This window comes from Camellia sinensis, unplaced genomic scaffold (assembly GCF_055761805.1).
Source record: "Camellia sinensis isolate YWXY unplaced genomic scaffold, ASM5576180v1 Unanchor3, whole genome shotgun sequence".
Classification (NCBI taxonomy): Eukaryota; Viridiplantae; Streptophyta; class Magnoliopsida; order Ericales; family Theaceae; genus Camellia; species Camellia sinensis.
Window position 1 is genome coordinate 12,045,422 of NW_028129178.1, and position 24,681 is coordinate 12,070,102.

The 24,681-nt window shown below is 35.8% G+C and overlaps 1 long non-coding RNA gene and 1 pseudogene across 3 annotated transcripts; both read right to left on the reverse strand.

Annotated features, from left to right (window-relative positions):
- Nucleotides 1-1,569: 1,569 nt before the first annotated feature.
- LOC114292700 (uncharacterized) lies at nt 1,570-23,830 on the reverse strand. Of its 3 annotated transcripts, XR_014358601.1 has the most exons (5): nt 23,143-23,830; nt 22,333-22,504; nt 19,578-19,674; nt 10,763-10,973; nt 1,570-1,802 (listed from the first exon to the last, which is right to left on the reverse strand). It is a non-coding gene; the product is annotated as an uncharacterized LOC114292700 (long non-coding RNA). The 3 variants fall into 3 exon arrangements; XR_014358603.1 differs by lacking the exons at nt 1,570-1,802; nt 10,763-10,973; nt 19,578-19,674 and adding an exon at nt 19,681-19,904 and having other exon boundaries at nt 23,143-23,818; XR_014358602.1 differs by lacking the exons at nt 1,570-1,802; nt 10,763-10,973; nt 19,578-19,674 and adding an exon at nt 20,872-21,148 and having other exon boundaries at nt 23,143-23,818.
- On the reverse strand, nt 14,612-16,459 carry LOC145816166 (plastidic glucose transporter 4 pseudogene; annotated as a pseudogene).
- Nucleotides 23,831-24,681: the final 851 nt, after the last annotated feature.

Below are 24,681 nucleotides of genomic sequence, written 5' to 3' on the forward strand. Positions count from 1 at the left end.
TTGAAAATGCGTTAGACTATTTTAATGGCTAATATCTAAATCTCGATATATATTCAGTTGGTAACTTGAGCCAAAATGACTACTTGACTTGTAGTTAGCATGGTTCAAATAAAAGATAATAAATGTACTATATGTGCATTTAAAAAAAAAATTCCTCATTTGTTAATAGATTTATGCATAATCCACGTTTCAAATAAGAATTTTATAAATTTTTAAGAGTTAATCACCAACTTTAAAAAAAAATAAAAAAATGGACATGATACATTATAAATATGTATGAAATAACTTTATTAATAGACTATTTTTATTAAAAAAAATTATACTTAATCAAATAGTTCTTCTATACTTAATTAAATAGTTCTTCTATACTTAATCAAATATTTTCAAATACTCCAAGCATTTTTCACATTCAAAATTTATGAATAAATTTATGTAATAAAATTTTTTTATACTTCATTAAAACTTTTAGCATTACAAAATAAATAATTAAGTTTTATCAAATATGCTCTAAATTTAATCATCAACCTATTTTTTAAACAAAATTCTCTCATTCAAAATTTTGGCAAATATTTATTTAGAAAAACTATCCACATGCTAGTGCAACATGCTCACGGTCATTATTAAACTTATATAACTTAGACTCTAATCTAAATGTACCTTATATTTCTTAAATTTTGTTTAATATTTGGCATGACCCATATAATGGCTATAAATTGTAAGTAAAATTTTTAAATTATTAACTTAAAATAAGTTTTAAATTTATTTGGTGCAGTGTAGCTTTTGATAATCTATATAACATTTTTATTGTGTAAATATACATTATGCCTCAAAAGTTATTACTAGGATGAAAAATATAAGACTCTTATATTGATATGTATTTAAGGGTTTTAAATAAGTTTTTTTTTTTTAAAAAAAAATTTACAAATTGTAATTTAAAAAACCTCTATTTTTTAGCCAAATAAGCAATAAAAATATCAAATAAATTATAATTTAAAATTACAACCAAATAACTTAATCACACAATAAAATATAATATAAAAATATAATAAGCATAATATTATTCAAGAAAAAATGCACCAACTATAAAATTTGAAAACTCCGGCCAACTTAATTTCAATGGAGTCTATCCCCTATTTCCTCCCACACAATGGAGTACATCTCGTTTCTCCTCCCAAACTATCATACATATACAATGTAATAAACCATAGTCGTATTCAATAACATCCAACAATAGATTAGTTTCAATTTACCTAATCCTCATACAATTTCTATAACAATCATGACTATCCTCCACCGATAGTCCAATACAGTTATTTCTAAACAGATATTCAATCTCAAAACGGATAACTTATTCAAATTTCCATAGGTATGAGATAATACATATCTAATTCTATCATTTCTACCAATGTCCATCCAATTTCATGTTTGCAACACCAATTTTATATGTTTACGCAAATTAAATATTCGAACCATTTAGGGCAAAACTTCCCATTTTTTATGTCACGCCCCACTTTTTATTACTCAAAGTATTACCAATTTCATTTACTTAATTCCATTTCAGAGATAACATGCGGAAATAAACTCGTATATTCAACTCGTAGAAATGAATAACATTGCTCTCATTTGTATGCAAGTAAATACAACATGAGTATAATAAATAAATTGTCCTTGGGCTTACATCATTAACAAATCAAGAAGAAGGGTGCAACCCTTTTACATATATGGCATTCCGCCAATACAAGAGAGGCCCCGTAGTCAACAAATAAGAAGATCCAAATCTTGCAGCACATTCAGCTCAACACCTGAAAAAGATTCAACAACGTGGGATGAACATATAGTCCAGTAGGGATCTCAACATGGCCCTCAACAATAACAACTTACAAATAGCTATGATCATGAATGCCCAATCTCATACTAGAATAGTAATGTGACGGTTTATACAAAATATACATAAGTATGAACTTTCTCGAAAACAGCCATATCATTCAACGCTATAAGCGATTCATCTTTCCTTTTTCTTTCATTAACTCCAATCCTTCATAACATTAACAATTACTTAGGAAATAATCTCACTAAGCCCATTACTCTCTTCCATTTTCCAAACGACAAATTAACATTTTGGTTCGTTCCCAATATAATTATAACTATACATGCATACCTTTATAAAAAAGGAGATAACAACTCACTAACATGTATATAATCAACCAATAAGGTAACTTGGCCCTCCGAAACTGTAACCAACCAAATCCATGATATCCTCAGATACAATGGAACAACAACAACAAAACTTTGCTCTACCAGCTATGTGCGTAGTAAGCCAAAGATACACCTCTCACAACAACATACCAGTTTACCAGGCGCTAGCTGGAAGGGTGTGGTACCTTAGATTCTCAGCTCAATTAGTTCTCCAGGCGCTAGCTGGAAGGTCACGGTACCTCTGATTTTTAGCGCAAGGTATAACACCACCAACCAAAACACAACAGGGCATAACTAGCATGCATAACACATATACATAAACCATCAAGATACAAGCAATGTGTTAAAGTATATGAACACATAATTAATTCCTCCCGAGCAAGTATACATATATAATGTATCTCAGCACTTCCTTACATACAATGTTCAATCAACAATGGTATAATGCATACACGGCAATTCAACACAACCATGTCATCCTCCACCGATGACCGAGGACAAAACCTCTAGATGTAAGTATTTAGTACATCTATTAAAGACTCAATTACTATGAGACCACAAACCCAACAACAACACTAACACGGTAGTTAAAGATACAACCCCTACGTGTGTGTATTTAACACTCAAGAAACAACAATCCAATTTTCATACCTATGTCAAAGATACTTTTCTCATTTCACGAAACAAATTCCATTTCCTTTTGTTTTCACAAAACCAACTCCATCCTTTTTGTTTCCACAAAACCAATTTTGGTGATAATAAAGCCATAACTCACATTAGCCCACTACATTCATTTCAAAACCATTCCAAAGCCAAAGTTAACCCCTTAGGCATTAACACCTTCACCCAACTCACATTAACAATAGAGATTTACAACATAGGTTAACTACCCTCCATTTTAATTTACCAAATCAAAATATAATTTAGGGCTTTTTCTTCTTTCAACTATAACATGCTAATTTACACTCCAATTAGCCCAAAACAACCATCAATGATAAAATAACCGTTTTCAAACAACCAACCCTAGGTTCCTTCTTATGATTTCAAACAAATCCAACGTGGATATGATTTTCATGCAATACAAAACTACCACATGTCTATCTATAGACGAAGTATTGAAAAAGAACAAGGAAATCTCTACCTCAAATGTAGAACCCAAGGAGAAGAAGAGCAAAACTCGGAAGTGCTCCAAATCCTAAATTTCTTAGATCAAAACGAAGCCCTCGACGATCAACACACTTCTTGCAAAGGCCCAAGGTGAGGAAAACACTCTTACTAGATCAAACCCTAGAGAGAAGTTAGGTTTTAGAGTGAGGAGCTCTCAAAAATCGGTTTTGGGAAAGTAAGAGAGAGAAAAGAAAAGTGAAAAGTGATTCAAAAAGTGATTTCACGAACTGATATAAAACATGTCCACTCGAGCGTACAACACCCCGCTCGAGCGTCAGACACAGGTTCATGCTCGAGCGTCCAAAGATCCGCTCGAGCGCCGGATGCACCCTCCCAGAATTTTCTGCAGACGACCAAAATGCTGAAAAAAGAAAATTCACGCTCGAGCGTCCAAACTACCGCTCGAGCGGAGAGGCAACAACAAATGCCCACTCGAGCGTCGAAGCGCCGCTTGAGCGGAGAGACCAAAACCTGGGCAAAATTCTAAGTTTTAAAAACACAACTGACTTATTTCCAACTTGCCCAACACAACCCAAAACTCTAAAACAAAGAGTAAGGGACAGAAATGAGAATAAGACAACAACAAATCTACAGAACCGAGTTCGGATTACAGTTAAACAACAACAGGGAATACCAGAATCGCTATATTTGAGATAGTAATCCAAATAGCCCAAATCAAGCATTTGCTACAATACAACCTTACATTTAATCCCCCATGACTATCTATTTCATATTTCTCAAAAACCCTTTTTTGATTTTATATTCCAAACTCTAGATTTGTCCATAATACTCCCAAAACCCATCATTGTTACACGAGTACAAATAAGTAAGTTAAAAATCATAACAAAGTGTAGAAAGTCCCTACCTCATGTGTAAAAGCCCAAAGGAGAAGTGGAGAAATCTCAAATATGCCCAAACTCGACTTTATTCGGACCAAATGGAAGCCCACGGAATGCTCTACCTCTTTATCAAAGAGAGTAGGGTAAAGAGATCCCTAGATCTAGGTGTATTTGTAGAGAGAAGTCAGATTTTAGAGAGAGGGAGCTGGTCTAGGGTTTGTGAGTGAAAATTTATTAAAAAGTGATGTAAAAAGTCATTTTCGCAATCTAATATACGTATAGTCCGCTTGAGCGGAAGAGTTGACGCTTGAGCGTCAAACACAATAAGTTGTTTAACTCGAGTGCAAGAAGAGACCCGCTCGAGTGCAGAATACACACATCTAGAAGTTTTGCAGACCACAAACCAACGCTCGAACACAGAAAAGGCCCGCTCGAGCGTATAAAACACTCTCCCAATTGTTTTGCAGACCTACAAAGTACTAAGAGTTTGCAAAACCCGCTTGAGCCCAATAAGTGCCGCTCAAGTGGAGGAGCAAAATTTACAAAGCCCGCTCGAGCACAAGAATGACCGCTCGAGTGAAGGACCAAAATTCTGCGCAAAAGGTTTGAAAAACAAGCGACTAACCTACCCAAACGCAATCATGACAACCCAAAAGCCAATTCTAAAGAGATACAAAGGGAACAAGAGGTAAATAACAATATGAAAGCATTAAACCTGAGTCCAGGATACCACAAGAGTCGGGTCAAAACCGGGATTCTTATAACCTCTCCCCCTTAAAGAATTTCGTCCCCGAAATTACAAATCTCATTTCAAAAACATTATTAAACCATTCATAGCAACATTATTCTAACAAGTTCAACACCATGACCCACTCTCCGGTCATTCATTTTCATCAATTCGATATACAAGTTCTAGTTTCAAGCGTGCCAATTACAATTTTCAAAACATTTACAATGTTTAAATCAAACCCAAGTTCATTTCCAAACTTTATTCAATATATACACCATGTGTCCCAAAAGTGATAAAATACACAATATTCCATATTCTTAAAACATATACAATGCTTCTATTGAATTCATGATTTCAAAGTACCCATAACATATACAATGTTTATACTTTTCATTAACATAATCAAAATCTCAACACATGTTCAGGCACTAACAAACAAGTCCAGATATTTCTCTCGGACTTCCAATTCACGTTCCTAAGTCGTTTCCTCAATCCCGTGATGTTTCCACAATACCTTTACTAAGGGAATTGTCTTGCCCTGCAAAACTTAGTCCCGTCTATCCAAGACTATCACTGGTCTCTTCTCATACGAGGCATCCTTGTCCATCTCTAAGTTGGTCTAATCCAACACGTGCGAAGGATCTAGCTCATACTTCCGGGGCATACTAATGTGAAATACGTCATGAACCTCGAAAAGTTGTGGTGGCAACGCCAAACAGTAAACAACCTTTTCCAACCCGCTCAAGGATCTCAAAAGGCCCAATGAATAGAAGGGACAACTTCTCACTCTTCCCAAATCTCATCAAGCCCTGCCTAGGTGATATCTTCAAGAACACATGGTCTCCCACCTCAAAAGACAAGGTTCTCCTCCTGCAGTTGGCATAACTTTTCTGATGACTCTGCGCCGTAACCAACCTCTTACGGATAAGTGTCACCTTCTCCGTCATTTCTCGAACCAACTCCGGACCCAACAAAGGTGCATCGCCCACCTTGGCCCAACACATTGGAGATCTACACGGTCGACCATACAAGGCCTCAAACGGTGCCATACTAATCCTCGATTAGAAGCTGTTATTATAGCAAACTCCATTAAGGACAAATGTCTCTCCCACAAACCCTGAAGTCAAGGACACAACCTCGAAGCATGTCCTCAAGAATCTAAATAATACGCTCGGATTGCCCGTCAGTCTAAGGATGATACGCAGTGCTAAAGATCAATCTAGTGCCCAAGGCACTCTACAAGCTTTACCACAACTGAGCTATGAAACGTGAATCTCTATCCGAAACGATCGTCACAGGGACCCCGTGCAACCTCACTATGTCCCGAATGTACAAGTCGGCAAGGAATTCTACTGAATCACTCACACGCATAGGTATAAAATGCGTCAATTTGGTCAACTGGTCAACTACCAGCCAAATGGCATCACTGCCCGTTGAGTTCTAGGAAGACCCACAACGAAGTCAATTAATGAGTCAGTTTCATCATTTTTCGATAACCCAACTGAGACACAACTCAGTGGTTTTCCAACTTTATACACTACTACACAAACACTTCAAATCTGCCATTTTACGAAAATTTCGTCCGCGGGATCGGCACCCATGTATAAACAAGATTTCGAGACTTTCACCCTGGACCCTCCGACCAATTTAATTTCAATGGAGTCCATCCCATATCTCCTCTCACACAATAGAGTACATCCACTTTCTCCTCCCAAACTATCATACATATACAATGTAATTAAACCATAGTCATATTCAATGACATCCAACAATAGATTAGTTTCAATTTACTTAATCCTCATGCAATTTCTACAACAATCATGACTATTCTCCACCGATAGTCTAATACAGTTATTTCTAAACAGATATTCAATCTCAAAATAGATAAATTATTCAATTTTCCATAGGTATGAGATAATACATATCTAATTCCACCATTTTTACCTATGTCCATCCAATTTCATGTTTGTAACACCAATTTTATATATTTACGCAAAATAAATATTCGAACCATTTAGGGAAAAACTTCTCCCTTTTTAGATAGCAAACCAAATAACTCAAATCAAGCATTTTTCACAATACAACCTTACATTTAATCCCCCATGACTATCTATTTCACATTTCTCAGAACCCCTCTTTTGATTTTATATTCCAAACCCTAGGTTTGTCCATAATACTCTCAGAATCCATCATTGTTACACAACCACAAATAAATAAGTTAAAAACCATAACAAAGTGTAGAAAGTCCTTACCTCAAGTGTAGAAGCCCAAAGGAGAAGTGGAGAAACCTCAAATATGCCTAAAATCGACTTTATTACGACCAAATGGGAGCCCACTGAATGCTCAACCTTTTTATCAAAGAGAGTAGGGTAGAGAGATCCCTAGATCTAGGTGTATTTGTAGAGAGAAGTCAAATTTTAGAGAGAGAGAGGGAGTTGGTCTAAGGTTTGTGAGTGAAAAGATATCAAAAAGTGATGTAAAATGTCATTTTCGCGATCTGATATACACACAGTCCGCTCGAGCAGAAGAGTTGACGCTCGAGCGTTAGACACAATAAGTTGTTCCACTCGAGCGCAAGAAGAGACCCGCTTGAGTGCAGAATACACACATCTAGAAGTTTTGCAAACCACAAACCAACGCTCGAGCGCAGTAAAGGGCCACTCGAGCACCCACCCACTTGAGCGTAGGAAACACCGCTCGAGTGTAGAAAATACTTTCCTAGTTATTTTGCAAACCTGCAAAGTACTGAGAGTTCGCAAAGCCCGCTCGAGCACGATAAGTGCCGCTCGAGCGGAGGAGCAAAATTAACAATGCTCGCTCGAGCGCAAGAATGGCCGTTCGAGCGGAGAACCAAAATTCTGGATAACACAAGGTTTGAAAAACAAGCGACCAACCTGCCTAAACACAATCACAACAACCCAAAAGCCAATTCTAAAGAGATACAAGGGGAATAAGAGGTAAACAACAACATGAAAACATTAAACTTGTGTCCAAGATACCACAAGAGTCGGGTCAAAACCGGGATCGCTATAACTTCTGTGATTAGTTCTTCTAAATTTTTTCCTAAAACAAGCCACTAATAAAAGTCTTCTTCATAGAGGCTAAAAGAACTTCGAAGCAATTGTCTAATTGATTGGTTGGCCTTTATCATTTCTGTAAGGATTTATTGATCCTTACTGGCACGTTCTAATTACATTCTTAATCTTTGAAAGTTAAAGAAGCCAACAAGTATATTTGTACAGGAGTAATGTTATACAAACAAAAAAATCATACATAATTTTCATACATAATGATGTGGCTCATTATGAACTTTTCATTTCAAAATAACATATCATTAAAGATGAATTTATCTAGAATAATATATTTCACATCATTCTTGTGAAATTTTTTAGGGGGAATTACACAAACTAGTGTGTCAAACAAATAATCAAAAAAATAATAAATTAAAAAAATATTAATGATTAAAATCATAAATTATTTCATTATTGTATAATAATTTTTAAAATTACCTCCTAAATAATAATTTCTTTAATTTTTTATATAAATTTTATGTGTGAATAGAATTTTTCATTCGCACAGTATTTGTGGGGGCATATTTTGTGAATGATAGCATGTGGCCGAGGTCACGCCGATGTGTCAGCCAGAGTGCCACGTGGCTTGATCGTGTGCCGAGATGATCTCGGCTAGGCCGAGGTTATCTGCGGAGATACCGGAATCTAGGAGAAACGAATAAGGGACAAGAGTCCTAGCATAGGAGAGGACTTTAGTCTAGATAAAGATAAAGCTCTTAGGGAGTTTATCTCTATCTAGCGGGGAGTCCAAGATGAGCATTGAACCAAAGTCCATTAAAGTTAGGCTTCTACAGGGATCAAGTTAATGCTGGCTATAAAAGCAGGGCACCCTCGTGGGTCTGAGGGAGGCTATTTTTATGTGTGATATATAGTTATTCTTATGAGTTAAGCACAATTTTCTATCTTCTGGAGATATTTACTGAGTTGATTGTCGGAGTGCCCCCCGGGTGGACAAACCACCATCGGATTCTTATCTTTTTATGACAGGTTGTTCGGGTTTAATCTATTCTGCCGGTGCTCCCTAGCTGAGTTTCCCTTTTGGTTGTGTGGTGGGAAATCAACACCCACAATTTGGCGCGGTCTGTGGGAACGTAAGGAGAATAGATGGCCAATGACAGACAAAAAGAGAAGATTGGAGACGACATCCCTAGTGGGGTGGTAAATAAGCCGATCCTAACATAGAAGAGGAAAACCATAATGAAGGAGTATGGGATCAGATTCCCAGAGAGAAGGACGTCAGCCATGAGCGTGATGCATTGAAGAAACCAGACCGAGACGAGTATTACAATGAAAGCGACTCCAGGTATGGAAAGACAGATGCCTAAGGAGGGGCGGCGAGATGAAGGGAATGGCAAACAAGTTGCCAAACCTGTAAGCGGTTGTCAACTTCATGATGCAGAACAACATCATGCAGCCACTGTTTCCATTGAAGGATATGCCAATTCCAGCGGTCAAAAACGACACCCAGAAAGGGAGGCAGAAAGCAATCACAGTAGTCCCTCAGCATGACAAGGTAAAGGAACACTCACATCGGCCTTTACAGGATGTTGGACGAATGGAGTCAATAAAAGGAGAGTCTCAGAGGACGCCTCATACCAAGGGGACTTATGTCAAAAAATATCGGCACATTCAAGGGAAGGAACTTTGTTTTGACACAGTGAATGAAGAGAAATCCAAGAGGACTCATAATGACACCGGGAGTAGCGCACCAAAAAGGCTGAAGTCTGTTGAGAGCCGAGCTCCTGGTCAGACTAAGGAGGATTTGAGGGACTACCTCCAGAGGAAGCAGCAAAATGCCGAGGTCACGTCCCCTGTCAAGCTGAGAATGCCGTTTTCAGTAGAACTGAATAGTTTTGAAATCAGCACCTATAGTATTCTTTCTATGACAGGTTGTTTGGACTTAATCTATTCTGTCGGTACTCCCCAATTGAGTTCCCCCTTTAATTGTGTGATTAAAAATCAACACCTACAATATTCTTTTTAGATGGTTGTTGATGAGTTTTGCAATATGATAATGATATTTGACAATTGGCAAGTTCAACTTTAACAAGGCCAGCTACTGATGAGTTTTATATTTACGCGGAAAGTAGTAAATTAGGATCCAATGCATAGATAGCTCTATAGATATGCACATTAATATTTTCTTTCTTTAGCCAAATGCTATAATATTCCACATAAAATCTACTAATAGACTCAGTTATGGTGGGATTTATATTTAAAATAAATTTTATTCTGTCAATATCTTTTTTAATCTATATTTGATCTTTCTTGTCATAATTTATTTAAAAAATTCTTACAAAAAAATTGTACATATTATATTATTACAATAATGTTATTCGTGTCACAGTTAGAAAATTTGCCCTTTTGATTTAAGGCTAAAATACTTTTTCTCATATGATCTAAATTCAGTTAGATAGTCCCGAAGTGAAGTGATTTTGGATTAGTGATTTTGGATTAGTGTAACCAAACGTAATATGATTTTAATACCTCTAAAGCCAATTGCCTTTTTTTTTTTTTGTCTTTCTTCTTCTCTCTCTATTATATGCATAATTTTAATTTAACCAACATTAATTTAACTAAATCATAAAATTTTAATTATTTATTTTAATTCTTAACTTTTAACCTAATTTTAATTTTATTATATTTTAAATCAATCCCACAAATAAATATATATACACATGCCTTAGGGCCAGTGTCTAACCTAACATCATTTGAAGACTATTAACTATTTTTGAATTGTAAAGAATAGAATGTCTAACCTCAAATAATTAACCCTTTTTATAATGTGGGATATGCATTCATCCTTTGGCCGGTTGTATGGCCTAATTTGGAATGTTGTCATTTATATCAAATAGTAGGGCATGAAACTTTAAGATATACAGCTCACTTTCACCATTTGCATCAGCATAATCCCCGGTAGATCTGGCTTCTTTTCTTGCTCGGTGCCTGAGTCATGTGTCTTACAGCTGTCTGCAGAGAGGATAGAGAATTATAGAAAAAATTATGAGGTGATTTTGGAGCAAATTTATATGGTGTCTCAATTTTTTTATTTATTGACAACAATGTTAGGAACACATAAATTAAATATAGAGCGGGAGACATCTATGTCCTATTTTGTATTTGATTTTCTGTGCATTTAGACTTAATATATGTGTTTGATTAACGTGTGGTTTAAATTCAATATTATTTTTGCATAATGTGTGATTCAAATGAATAAATTTGAATTACATAATAATTTTTATTTATTTAAATTATTTTTTTATGTTTCTGAGTTGTTGATACATAGGCCTAGTTGGTCAAAAGATTTTTTTTAGATGGAGTTTGTTAATAGATTAAAATAATCAAAAAAAAAATTACTACAAATTATCACATTATGTTCTATATTTTAAAAAAAAGATATTTATATACAAGTTTTAATTTATAAACTTATACTCTGTTAAGTCTTAACTAACATTTTTTAGATCTTCAAATTTCATTAAATTTTTAATAGTCGGAATTGTCTTTCAAACAATAATTGTTCATTATTTATGATTATCTATAAAGGAAGGAAAATGACTGGTAGCTCGAAATTCGTGGCTCGAATGGCAAAACGACGTCGTTTTGCCCTTTTTTTTTCTTTTTTTTTCCTTCTTCTTTTTCTTCCTTTTCTTTCTTTCTTTCTTTTCTTCTTCTTCTTCGTTGAACACAAGCGAGAGAGAGCAGAGCAGAGGCGAGAGAGAAACAGAGCTCGTCAGACACAGCTCGTCGGCGTCGCAGCTCGTCGCTCAGCCCCGCCTCCGCCTCTGCCTCCGCCCGTCGCCGCCTCTGCCTCCATCTCCGCCTCCACCTCTGATTTTTATGGCCCCCTCCAGTCCAGTTCTTCTTCTCCTTCTTCTCTTCTTCTTCTTCTTCCTTCTTCTTCTTCTCTTCTTCCTTTTCTCCGAATTCGGGCCAAATTCGAGCCTCCGAATTCGAGCTACGAATCAGAGCCGATAAAGGAATATGATGATTTGACATTTCTTTTGATTTTCAAAACTTTAAAATATCAACTTTCAAATTGAAAAAACCAAAAAAAAAAAAAATTACGTGCCAAAAAAAAAAAACTAAATAGTGTGTTTCGTTTCAGTTTTCTAAAAATTATATTTTTTTTTGTTTTTCGTGTTTTTCTGTTTTTAGTAAATATTTTTAAAATTTTAACTAATTTTTTTAGATATATCGAAATAGTAAAATATTTATGAAAAATATTTTTAAAAATTAATAAATACACAAAATAACGAAAAATGTATTGAATTTTTATTTTTTTATTTATTTATATTTTTGGTATTTAGTGTATTTTTTAAAGATTTTTTCACATATACAATACTTTTTACGTGTATTTACGTTAGGTGTGTCTAAATTTTTTTTTAAAAAAATTACTTAAAGTATTAAAAAAATTCATTGAAAACATTAAAATACGGAAAATAAAAAATAGAATTTTCCGAAAACTATAACGAATCAAGCTAAAATGTTTTTTTTTTTTTGAAAAAATTGAATTTTTTTGTGCAAAATTAAAAAAAAAATTATCTATAAAGGAGCATGATGATAGAACATTGATATGTAAAACTGGAAAAAAAAAATTACAAATGAAAAAATTGATAATATTCTCAGTTTTAAAATTGAAAAAAAAAACTGATAATGTTCTTGATTTTATTGGATAGTTGAATCAAACTAAAAACGTTTAATATCATACTTTTTTTTTTATCAATTACTGAAACAATTATTAGAAACATTATTATGCAAAATTGATAATATTTTTGTTTTAAAAATTAAAAAAAAATGATAATATTTTCAGTTTTACTAAAAAAGACTTATCAATTCAAAAAATCTTAAATAGAACTTGAGTTATTATAATATTTATAAATAGAATTTTTAAGTAAAAAGTCTTAAAAGAATCCTTAGCCTCCGTTTGGGAAGTGGGTTGGTTTTTTGACTTTTTTTGACTATTTTAGCCTAGGCTAAAAAGCTTGGCTTGAGAAGGGCTTTTTGGCTTTTTTGATTTTTTTTGTGAGAGAATAGTGTAATAATTATGGGTTAGATGTGATGTTTTATTTGTTATGACTAAAATAACCTATTTTATCTTTTGTGCTTAAAATAACCCGAAACTAACTTGTCAAATGGACCCCTAATATAATTAGATAAATGTAGAAATTTTAATGTATAAAGAGAAATAGAGAATTGTATAGATATTGATTGTATTATTGATTGATATAATGTTATATTTATTACAATGATTCATGATTCCTATATATAGAAGAGGGTGAGTGTGTAGTAGGTAAGGAGTAGGTGAAGTGGAGGTGGTAGTGGTGTAGTGGGTTAGGTTTAGTGGAGTAGGTTTAAGTGGGTGAAGTAGGTGATAGGTTTTAACAGCCCCCCGCAAACTCAAGGGGGATAGGAACTAGCCAACTTGAGTTTGGAGATAGTAACAAAACAAGAAAAGACATAAAAATAAAAGAGGATAGGAGACACTGTATGGTCGTGTCAAACCATTGGGGAAGACACTGGATGGTGGTGTCATAACGTTGTAGAGGACACTGTATGGGGGTGTCATAACGGTGTAGAGGACACTGTATGGTGGTGTCATAACGGTGTATAGGACACTGGATGGCGGTGTCAGACCGATGTAGAAGACAGTTTATGGGGTCATGTCGGACCGTTGTAGCAGACAATGTTGTGACAGTTGTTGTGACAGTGTACAGAGTCTTGTCGGACCCATAAAGGAGCTAATCGGAATCAATGTCGGGACAGTTTACAGAGTCTTGTCGGACCCGTGTAGAAACTAACCGGAATCAATGTCGGGACAGTTTACAGAGTCTTGTCGGACCCTTGTAGAAACTAACCGGAATCAATGTCGGGACAGTTTACAGAGTCTTGTCGGACCCTTGTAGAAACTAATCGGAATCAATGTCGGGACAGTTTACAGAGTCTTGTCGGACCCATAAAAAAGTCGCACCCTCAAAAGGTGTGCCCAATCTATCAAAAGGCGTGCCATCAAAAGGCGTGCCCAATTCATCAAAAGGCGTGCCATCAAAAGGTGTGTCCAGGTTGGCGTCGAGCGCCGAGCGGCGCATGATGCGCGTGGCTGCCTTGGCTATTTAACCAAGGTTGATGCTGAGGCTGAGGCAGACAAAAAACTTCTGAAAATCCTCTGAAAAAACTCTTCCTTTGCTGAGAGAGAAACTCTGTAATACTCTGTAACCAACCCGTCTCTGAAACACTCAGCAACATGGCCTCTTCTTCCCGTCCAGCTACCCAAAACATGGCCTCCTCGTCCCGTGGGCTGCTCACGCTCTTTCCAGAACTGAACGAGTCCACAAGAGAAATAACTGGGGCGGTGGCCAGTGAACCTCAACCAAACACCTCTGGTTTTGCTCCGTTGAACTTTCCGATGCGGTCGGTGGAGCAAAAAATGGCGGTGCAAACTGATATTGAGGCCAATCAGTATACTCTGAAGTCATGTGTGGAAACCATGACTGCGGTCACAAACTTGTCGCACTGGCTGCAGAGCAGGACAAATGAGGTGCAACAGTTAAACTCCCAGTTGGCTCTGCTCCAACGCATGTATAAGGATGCGCGAGCAGAGATAAGTGTGCTAAAGACAGAAAACAAGGAGCTGAAGCGGAAGGCCACCGTGATGTTCCGTTTTGGAGGTCCGCCATATTCTGCAGTGGAGGAGCAGGGAGTAGTGATCATGCCCAGTGGAGTGGGAAATACGGAGGCAACACCGGCAAGGGCCGCCCAGGACGGAGGCAAGAAGAAAAGACCGGCGGCAGAATAGAGGAAGTGAGGTCGGTGGGTGACCGTCTGCAGAAAAGAAAACAAATCGTTTTGTGTTTTTTTTTTTTTTGTTTTTTTTTTTGTGTGTAAAAATGTGATCGGGGTTTATCCCTGAGAAGAATAAAATATGGTTTGGTGTGCAAAGCTAGATGGTATGAATGGAATTTGAAAACGATTAAAAATAATGTGAAAGAAAAATAAAGAAAGAAATAATAAAAATATATTTGAAATCAAAATGAAAGATGGGGGAAATAAGGAAAGTGGTTTGGAGAAAATAAATAAAAATAATGAATTTTGGAATCAAATGGAGGAGAGTGTGAACATATTGACGATGAAAAGTGGGAACCAACCCATGTGGGTGGAGGTGGTGTGTAGGGTGTTTAAACACTTAATTAAAAAGGAAGAGAGAGAGACTTTGCTTTCTGTGCTGAAATAGAAACTGTGCAGGTTACTGTCTTACACTTCTTCAGGCTTGACTCACTGCTCTCTGTTTTTACTTCTCACACACTGACCGTCCAAGTGAGTGACAAGGAAAGCAATAGCATTGAAGCTGCCATTCCAGCAAAGCTTGTCATTAAAAGACTTTTCCTTCCTTGTTTGTCCATCAAAGAGGTTGCTATTGTTGTACCAAAAACATTTGATGCCCCAACGAGAGCACTGGCTGCAACATCAGATGCGATTCCAACACTGCGAAATACAGACGTAGAATAATATACAACAGCATTTATTCCAGTCAACTGTTGAAACAAGAAAAGTGCTGCACCAACACTGACAACTTTCCAATAGCGGCTACTAAAAAGATCAAACCAACCAGCTTCTGGTTCTGAAGAACCTTGACTAGCTGCACTTAAGTCATTCATAATCTCAGCAACTTTTTCTTTTCCAAATAGAGTTTTTATAGACATTTCAGCTTGAGAAATTTTTCCTTGCTGATAAAGCCACCGAGGGTTTTCTGGAGAAAATGCCATTCCCAATGCCAATAGAACAGAGGGTATCATTGCAATACCAAACATTGACCTCCACCATAAAGGGTTTCCTGCTAAGGGCAACCCAGCCACCAATGCTGCAAGAATCCCAATACAGATAAACAGTTGGTTGACAGATCCAAGTGTGCCACGAATTTCAGTTGGTGAGATCTCAGATATGTAAAGTGGCACAATAGCAGATGAGATGCCAATTCCAATTCCAGCAAGTAAACGGCAAGAAGCTCACATCAAGACAGCTCGTTGACTTCTACCTGAACCGAATCCAGGAGCTGAATCCGGTGCTTCGCGGCGTAGTGGAAGTGATGCAGAAACAGTTGAGAGATGAGAGGTCCGGCGGGCGGCCAAGGCAAGGCTGCCGCCCGCCGGTGAAGCGAAAATGCTAGGCTCAACCTTGCTCTGATACCATGTAGAAATTTTAATGTATAAAGAGAAATAGAGAATTGTATAGATATTGATTGTATTATTGATTGATATAATGTTATATTTATTACAATGATTCATGATTCCTATATATAGAAGAGGGTGAGTGTGTAGTAGGTAAGGAGTAGGTGAAGTGGAGGTGGTAGTGGTGTAGTGGGTTAGGTTTAGTGGAGTAGGTGAGGTGGTAGTGGTGTAGTGGGTTAGGTTTAGTGGAGTAGGTTTAAGTGGGTGAAGTAGGTGATAGGTTTTAACAATAAAATTATAGATGTTGCTGTTGCGAGGACAGGGTTTGGTTGCTTCATTGATCAAAATCAAGACGGACAATAAATGGTCACATTAAAGATGGGTCAGAAGCAAAAAACCTTAAATAAAACTTGAGTTATTATAATATTTATAAATCGAATTTTTAAGTAAAAAGTCTTAAGTACCGTTTGGGAAGTAATTTTGTGGATTTTTTTGGTTATTTTAGTCACAAAAGATAAAATAGACTATTTTAGTCACAACAAACAAAACATCACATCCAACCCATAATCATTGCATTCTTCTCTTACAAAAAAAGTCCAAAAAGTCAAAAAATCAAAAAATCCTTCCCAAACCAAACTTTTTAGCCTAGACTAAAATAGCCAAAAAAGCCAAAAAATCGAAAAGTTAACCCACTTCCCAAACCAATCCTTAAAAGACTCCTTAATATAATTAGATTAAATTATGAGCAATACTAGAGATCCCAAATATTCTACCAAAAATTTTACCAAATGTCTCACATGGGTGTGGGACCCACATTGTGAGACATTTGGTAAAATTTTTGATAGAATTTTTGGGACCTCTAGCATTTTTGTAAAATTATAGATGTTACTGTTGCGAGGACAGGGATTGGTTGCTCCATTGATCAAAATCAAGACGGACAATAAATGATCACATTAAAGACGGATCAGAAGTCACAGTGGATTGATTATTTAGTATTTTTGGAGTATGGATATATAGTGTTGTATAAGATTTTGATTGGTAGAGAGGCGTAAAGTCTCATATTTAATATTAAGAATAGAAAAATAATATGAGGGTAAGTAATTAATAATTAGCTTAGAGTATGATGGCGTGATATTTTAAAAGTATTGAACAATTTCCCGCTATGGAGATTGATTGGAGCTTTCGAACTGTCTTTGGCTAGTAGGCCAACCAAGTTCAGACAGGAGATCAAGTTGACCCTTTTCTTGTTTGGGAAATTAAATTGAAGTGAAAACTTATTGGCTGATTTTGAATGTTTCACATTAGTTTGTTTGGAAAGTTAAAACGTTAATTTTTTTTTATAAAAATCAAATATCTTAATAATTTATAACTTTTAATAAAACAAAAAAAAAAATATTTATAAACACATTACTTTTTTTTTCTACCTCATAAAAATTTAAAAATAAAAAATTATTAAAAAAAATCAATCCTCAAATGAAAGACCTGTCTGCTTGTCTTTCGTAAAGAATTATAAAAGTTATAAGTCTCATTATTTTAGCTAATAAAATACAAGTTAATGTACATGTTTCAAAAATAAATTACTTTTCCAGTAATGTTGTATAAATAAATTTATAGAGATTAATATGGGCATCACGTGATGGATTGTGATCCTTTCTATTACATATTTGTAATAGAGAAATTTCATTATATCATCTAAGGATGAGTACAATTATATCTTTTAATTTAAAATAATTATAATTTTATATTTTTAGCCATTAAAGGTTATTTTGGGAAGTTGGTTAAAAATTGACTTTTTGATTTTTTTAGCTTTTTTTAAAAAAATATGTAAAAAAAAGAAAAAGAAAAATGATATGATTCAAAATAGATTAAAAGTAAAGTTCTCAAATTAAGCCTAAATATGTAGTGAAAATATTGGAGATGATCAAAATTCTCATGTGATAGTCTTATTTCAAAGCAAAACACCTAGCAATATTGTTCAAAATTATAAAAATACCACCATTATATCATTCATTTTGTATAAAAATTCATAATTTTCCTCAAGTGCCCCTCCTCGGGAGTCAAATCCAGAGAAAAGTATCATGCAAAAGGAAAATGAGTGAGAGCACTAATTAGTGCTATCACTAATGATGTGGCAATGGGTCCCACCAGGAATGATTTGATGTTTTGGCCTTGGTGTTGTATTTTTTTTCTTTTTTTATTGAGTGCCATGTCATTAGTGGTCTTTTTAGAGTTCCAAAATTAGTGGTCTCTATCATTGTTGCATGCAAAAACAGTGGCTTCATTTGTGAGTACGTTGGAGGGACAGTTGGAAAATTAGTACTTGGCCAATCACAGTACAGAACTCATTTACCGATGAGAAGGTGGCATCACCGGTACATCATAAACTAAAACAAAAGGTAAATACAAAAGTGGTTGGTTAAACATTAGGTGGAGGACAGATGACAACAGTAGGGCTGAGCAAGTAATCCGTGAAATCTGTAATCCGATCCAGTCCAGTCCAATCCGATAGGTTTGGATTGGATTTTTGAATCCACGGTTCGTTTCCGGATTGAAGAATTAAAAATCCATAGTCTATGGATTGGTTCCGGATTGAACCCCACGGTTCCGAATTGGAACTGATCCGGATCGTATACAAATAGTCTATATTTTTATTATACATCCTCCCCACAGTATCTTCTCTTAATTCTATATAAAATCTAAACTCAAACCTAAAACCGTATAATATCTTGTTTTATTACTTTTATTTGTTGGTTTTTAGTTTTAATTTGTAATAGTTTAAATACTTATAGTGAAACCAGTTTTCTTATGGTTGTTTAAATTTTAGAACAGTATGTCGCTATTATAGAAAAATATGTTGCTATTGTGGAACTAATATAGCGCTATGTTTATATTTTTATAAAATTAAAGTGTTATATATATTTTTGTTATTTAATTATGTAAGTTCGTGGTCCTAAACCGATCCAATCCGTATTTAAATGGATTGGTTCGGATTGGTTCCATGATTTAAACGGATTGGATTGGTTCCAATTTTTTAAGAACCGTAAATAACGGATTGGTCCTGGTTTTATCCCAATCCGATCCAATCCGGACCATGCTCACCCCTAGACAACAGAGCATCAATAATTAAAACTATTTAAATTGATTGAAATGGTAAGAAGAAGCATGTGATGCTTAAACATTAGGTAGGAAAGATGACAGCAAAGCATCAATAATTAAAACTATTTAAATTGATTGAAATGGTAAGAAGAAGCATGTGACCGAGCAGAAATTTTCAAAAGAGCTCATGTGTTACCCCAAAAAAAAATTAGAGAACTATTCCATGTGAAATACTGCCAAAAATATACCATAAAAAACATAACTATCATGTAAATGACACTGGAATGCAAATTTTCTGCATTTGTAAATAGCTTACCAAGAATAATTCCATGTGCACCTCTATACTAAGAGCTTATCAATGTTCCAAACCTCTCATGTCCAGCTGCAAACCAAAAACTTTAATAGCCTCATACCTGAATATTGAATAATATATGTTTGAATAAAATAAGTTCAGTAAAGCTTGTCCAGAAAAAAGTTTTTCTAAATTGTTGTTTTTGGTTTTGTTTCTGTTTTGAAGGATAGATACATGTCAATATCAGTAAATCGAAGTATAAAAAATGCAGCGGATAAAATATTTAGATCATACCTTAGATTATAGAACCTCGTGGGTAAATCACATGCTTCCAGAATCTGATAAACCAACCTAGCAGTGAAGTGATATTACAGAATGAATATCACCCACACAAATCACAGTGCAAATGACTTGATCGTTGTTTTTGGGAGAGAGTCAGTATATGGGTAAAACTCAGATCATATGTTGTTTCTCCCTTTTTCACCCATAACCCATATACCAGATATATAATGTGTTATTATTATCTATCCATATCAGTTAATGGAGATAATATCTATATCCTGAGTGGTTATCCTAAATAGGTTTGAATTCAATTAAAACCTATTTGGATAAGGTTCAAATTCAAATTCAAATGGTCATGCCACATGGGCGCCCATTACTAACAATATCTAATTTTTCCTTCCACAACTCCAAAACCACTCAAACTTGCACAAACACTTCAGCAGTTATTTTTTATCTCAATTTTTCATAAAGGCAGCCGTAGGGTTTTGGTATTGGAAAGTAGCTATTTTAGCAACTATTTTAGCCATTTTCACGAGGTGTAAAAAACTGCACAAAAAATCGTTTATGGAACATTAGATTACCCAACCGCATTTTTTATTATATTGCTCAAGGACAATTTGTGAAATTCAAAAATTCATTGAAGTATTGTGTAAGAAAGTTGAAAAACCACCATTTATAGGCTTTTTTCGTTTCAAGCCCAAAAATAGCTTAAATAGGCTTAACAAGCCAGGTTACTGTGAAAATGAAAATCAATATTAAAAAAGAAACATTCCTGCCTTGAGTCGGAGATATATAACAAAAAAATCCAAGAAAAAACTAAAAAATCTGTTACATGTATGAGGGGGAAATACTATTGGGATCCAAGAAATTTTCCACATTGAATAAACAAAAGAGTTCCAAATAACAAGTCATTTATGTTAATTACTTGTGTCCCAAATCATAAGTTATAGTCTTTTTCCACCAACTGTTAGCAACTTGAGGACTTTAAGCTCAATAATTAATGAATTCAAATAAAAAATGAGTAAAGCTCATCAAAAGAAAAATAAGATGCACATTGATCTTTCAGTTTATATCATTTTCATTCTTCACATGAAAACTATATTAACTAAACAAGCAAAAACTACATTTCTAAGCCAAATTGTTGCGTGGAAGTCCAAAAAACACAAGTGGATAAAAAATTGTGAGGCATGGGGGATGTTCACTGCTGAGACTACTGATCCAATAAAAGGTAACATCTAGAGAATGCCAAGTATATCAAGGATGTATTGCATATTCTATATCAGTAAAGTGCCCATTAAGATAGCAAAGCCTTCCTACACAATTAGAAAGCATATTGTTACTGATACCAATGCTAAAAGCCCCTTGAAAGCTATTGTTCTGCAAATTAGGAAAATGCAACTCTGAGTGTACATGAGCTTTGCATTGCTAATGTTCAACATCTAGATCATCCAAACCAAATCACCAAAATGGAATTTACAAATTGTAATAACATACTAAGTCGTATGAAGTCTCTGCATAATATATGCCCCAACAATTATGTCAAGCGATAGAAATATGACATACATTATTCTTTCCTTTCCATTCTTTTCGGCTCTTTTCTTTTCTTTTTAGGAGTTGCTATTAACAACAATATTAATTCCATCTATCCCCCTAATCACCCATTCAAATATTTTGAAAGGTTGAGTTAAGTGAATATGTATCATTTTCACACCCCCCCCCCCAAAGAAAAAAAAAAAAAAACTAATTTCTGAAAGAGTTTTCCTTTTGGTATTTTAATTGAAATAAAAAAAAAACAAACAAAATCGAGAAAGTATGAATTATCCCAGTATGAGAAACCCTTACAAAAAGCTATGATTCCCAAATGGACAATTCAAAGAGCACAAGTTTGAAATCATAAAGAAGCCAGCGAAGATCCTCAGCACCATCATGAAAAAATGCTTGAGACCCATTACACAAGCATAAGGTGTACTTCCATTATTAGCCTAACCAAAAACAGAGCAATCAAATTTGATTCCCCTATTTATGTCATTAAATTCACCTTAAAACTACCAACATAGAAATTTGCAACTAAACCCACAAACCTTCAATCAAATCTTCCAAAGGTTCTACTCAAAATTGTTATAAACCCATAATTTAAACTATGTTTATTGAAGAACCAACTACAAATATTCATAAACCAAGAAGAATCAAGTCACACACACACACGCATGTGTTTGTTTGTATATATGTGTATAGAGAGGGAAAGAGTGGGAACGAGGTGTACCAATGGTGGGAGAGAGATCTCCAGAATCAACAGAATAGATTATGCTAAAAGAGGCACCAAGGGGGTGCAAATCATATAAGAGAACAGACTAACATCTCAATTTTCAAAATCCAAAAAAAAAATTCATTATGTAGTGCAATGAACAAGACAATATGAGGGAATGATTAAAATGATCTCCTATGATATTTATCAAAAAAAAGAAAAAAAGATCTTCTATGATGTGCCTAAACTCACCAATGACAAAAGGTTGCTTATGTGCATGTTTAGGTGCTGATTGCTCCACCTCTGAATTTCTTAGCTCCAATCCATCCAAGTGAAATCCAGGAAAAATGAACCCCTGATGAACCTTCTATGAAATCAACAACTAATTTAGAATTAGAACCCATGTGGTGAGCCCTCCTACACCCTGGACATTTGAAGAATAATGGTTAGTGAAGTGGTTTAAGAAATTATCTGCTCACTATGTCAATAAAAACTATATATAGTTCACAGTGCCACTCCAGCAGGATCACTCAGAACTATGCCATAGTGTTTGTTGATTACCAAGAATCACTAAATCTTGAATCACATTAGCTTTCAATTCTAATGCAATAATAGTCAAGCTAGGGAATAAAAGACAACAATTTCATCGCTCGTCGTTTTTCGAGTTACACAAACAAAACAAAACAAAATTCAGATGTAAGAAAGCCATTCATCAGAGAATGAGAAAATAACATGCAACTGTTGTTCTTAGTCTCTATTCCTACAATTCGGCTACTTAAAACTTCAATTTGCCCTTGTTATAAACCCATCATTGAAGATAGGATGAGACAGAGGAGAACATACTATATTTTTTGGTTTGCTACAGATGACACCTAACTGTAGAATGAAAAGCTGTATATATAAAATTTTCTACATTTGAGCATCTTATACAAAGCACATAAAGCACATGGACACACTACTTGTCCAATCTGGAGGTCTAACCAATTCCTGCAATCTGGAATCTGTATTATATCTATAGATTTTGGGGCAAAACCATAGCCACATCTTAGAGATCAATTTTACCTCTTCTCTTACAATCACGTGGAATACATACACATATCTATGCAATTTCTTTCAGACAAGGTAGAAGGCAGAGAAGAGGCAATAACCACATGTAAAAGCTAAAGTCTCCACCGCTTTTGTTTGTAGCACATTTAGAATTCTTAGAGAAACCATTGAGCCCGCAAACAGAGGTCAAGCGGTTCAATTTGTCTGTTGCAAAACGTTAGAAATGAAGCAAGCAACAGCGTTGCACCACTGCAAACAGCAGCGTTATACCACTATTACATGCTTTTTATATAGGTTATAGATATACTTCACAACTTCATGGCACTGCACTGCACTGCACTTAGTATTGCTAGCTAGGGTTTTCTTTGTTAGAGAGCTCCTCTTGCTTTGTGGGTTTTCTTTTGTTTAACGTACAATGAGTGTTGTGGTTGGTTTGTTTCTTGTATTAGTCATATGTGGTGGAGTTGTTGTTACAGATGTTAATGGAGTTAAAGATGATAAACACTTGCTTGACCATCTTGGAGGAGGTTTAGGGCATGGGATATACAAGAAGGGGTTTCAACATGGGTTTGGTAAAGGCGATAGGCTTGATGGCGGTATAGGAGGTGGTGGTTTGGGTGGCAGAGGTGGTCTAGGGGATGGTGCTAGTGGTGGTTTAAGAGGTGGAGGGGTTTAAGGGGTGGTGCTAGGGGTGGTTTAGGAGGTGGGGGAGGTCTAGGAGGTGGTGTTGGTGGTGGTATAGGAGGTAGGAGTGGTCTAGGATGTGGTGCTAGTGGTGGCGTAGGAGGTGGAGGTGGTGGCGTAGGAGGTGGAGGTGGTCTAGGAGGTGGTGCTGGCGGTGGTTTAGAAGGTGGAGGTGGTGCTGATGGAGGCTTAGGAGGTGAAGGTGGTGTAGGGGGTGGTTTGGGAGGTGGAGGTGGTGGTTTAGGAGATAGAGGTGGCATAGAAGGTGGTGGTGGCTTAAGAGGTAGAGGTAGAGGTGGAGGTGGTGTTGGTGGTGGCGTAGGAGGTGTTGGTGGACTTGGAGGTGGCGTAAATGGTGGTTTAGGTCATGGTGAAGGAATATGAGGTAGTATAGGTGGTGGTGCAGGTCATCATGGAGGACTTAGAGGAGATGTCGGCAGTGGGTTGGGTGGTGGTGCAAGTGGAGGAGCTGGTGGTGGAGGTGGACTTGGTGGTAGCCTTGGTGGCGGAGGTGATGGAGGCTTAGGTGGTGGTGTTGGCGGGGGTGCAGGTGCTAGTGGAGGTCCTGGTGGTGGTAGAGGCCGAGGTGGTTTAGGTGGCGGTGCAGGAGTAGGGTTTGGAGTAGGTGCAGGTTTCGGAGTAGAGGGAGGAGTTGGAGGTAATGGAGGTGGTGGCTTTGGTAGAGGTGATGGAGTAAGCAACGGTACTGGTTTTTTTGGAGGAGCTGGATTTGGTGCCGGCGGTAGCCATTAATGTCACGCCTTGAATAATTTACACAATATAAATCCCTCAATTTTTAATTACATTATCTTGTTTTCAAATCAACCATTCCAATGCTTAACATGTATAAGGAAAAAAATAAAGTCTCAA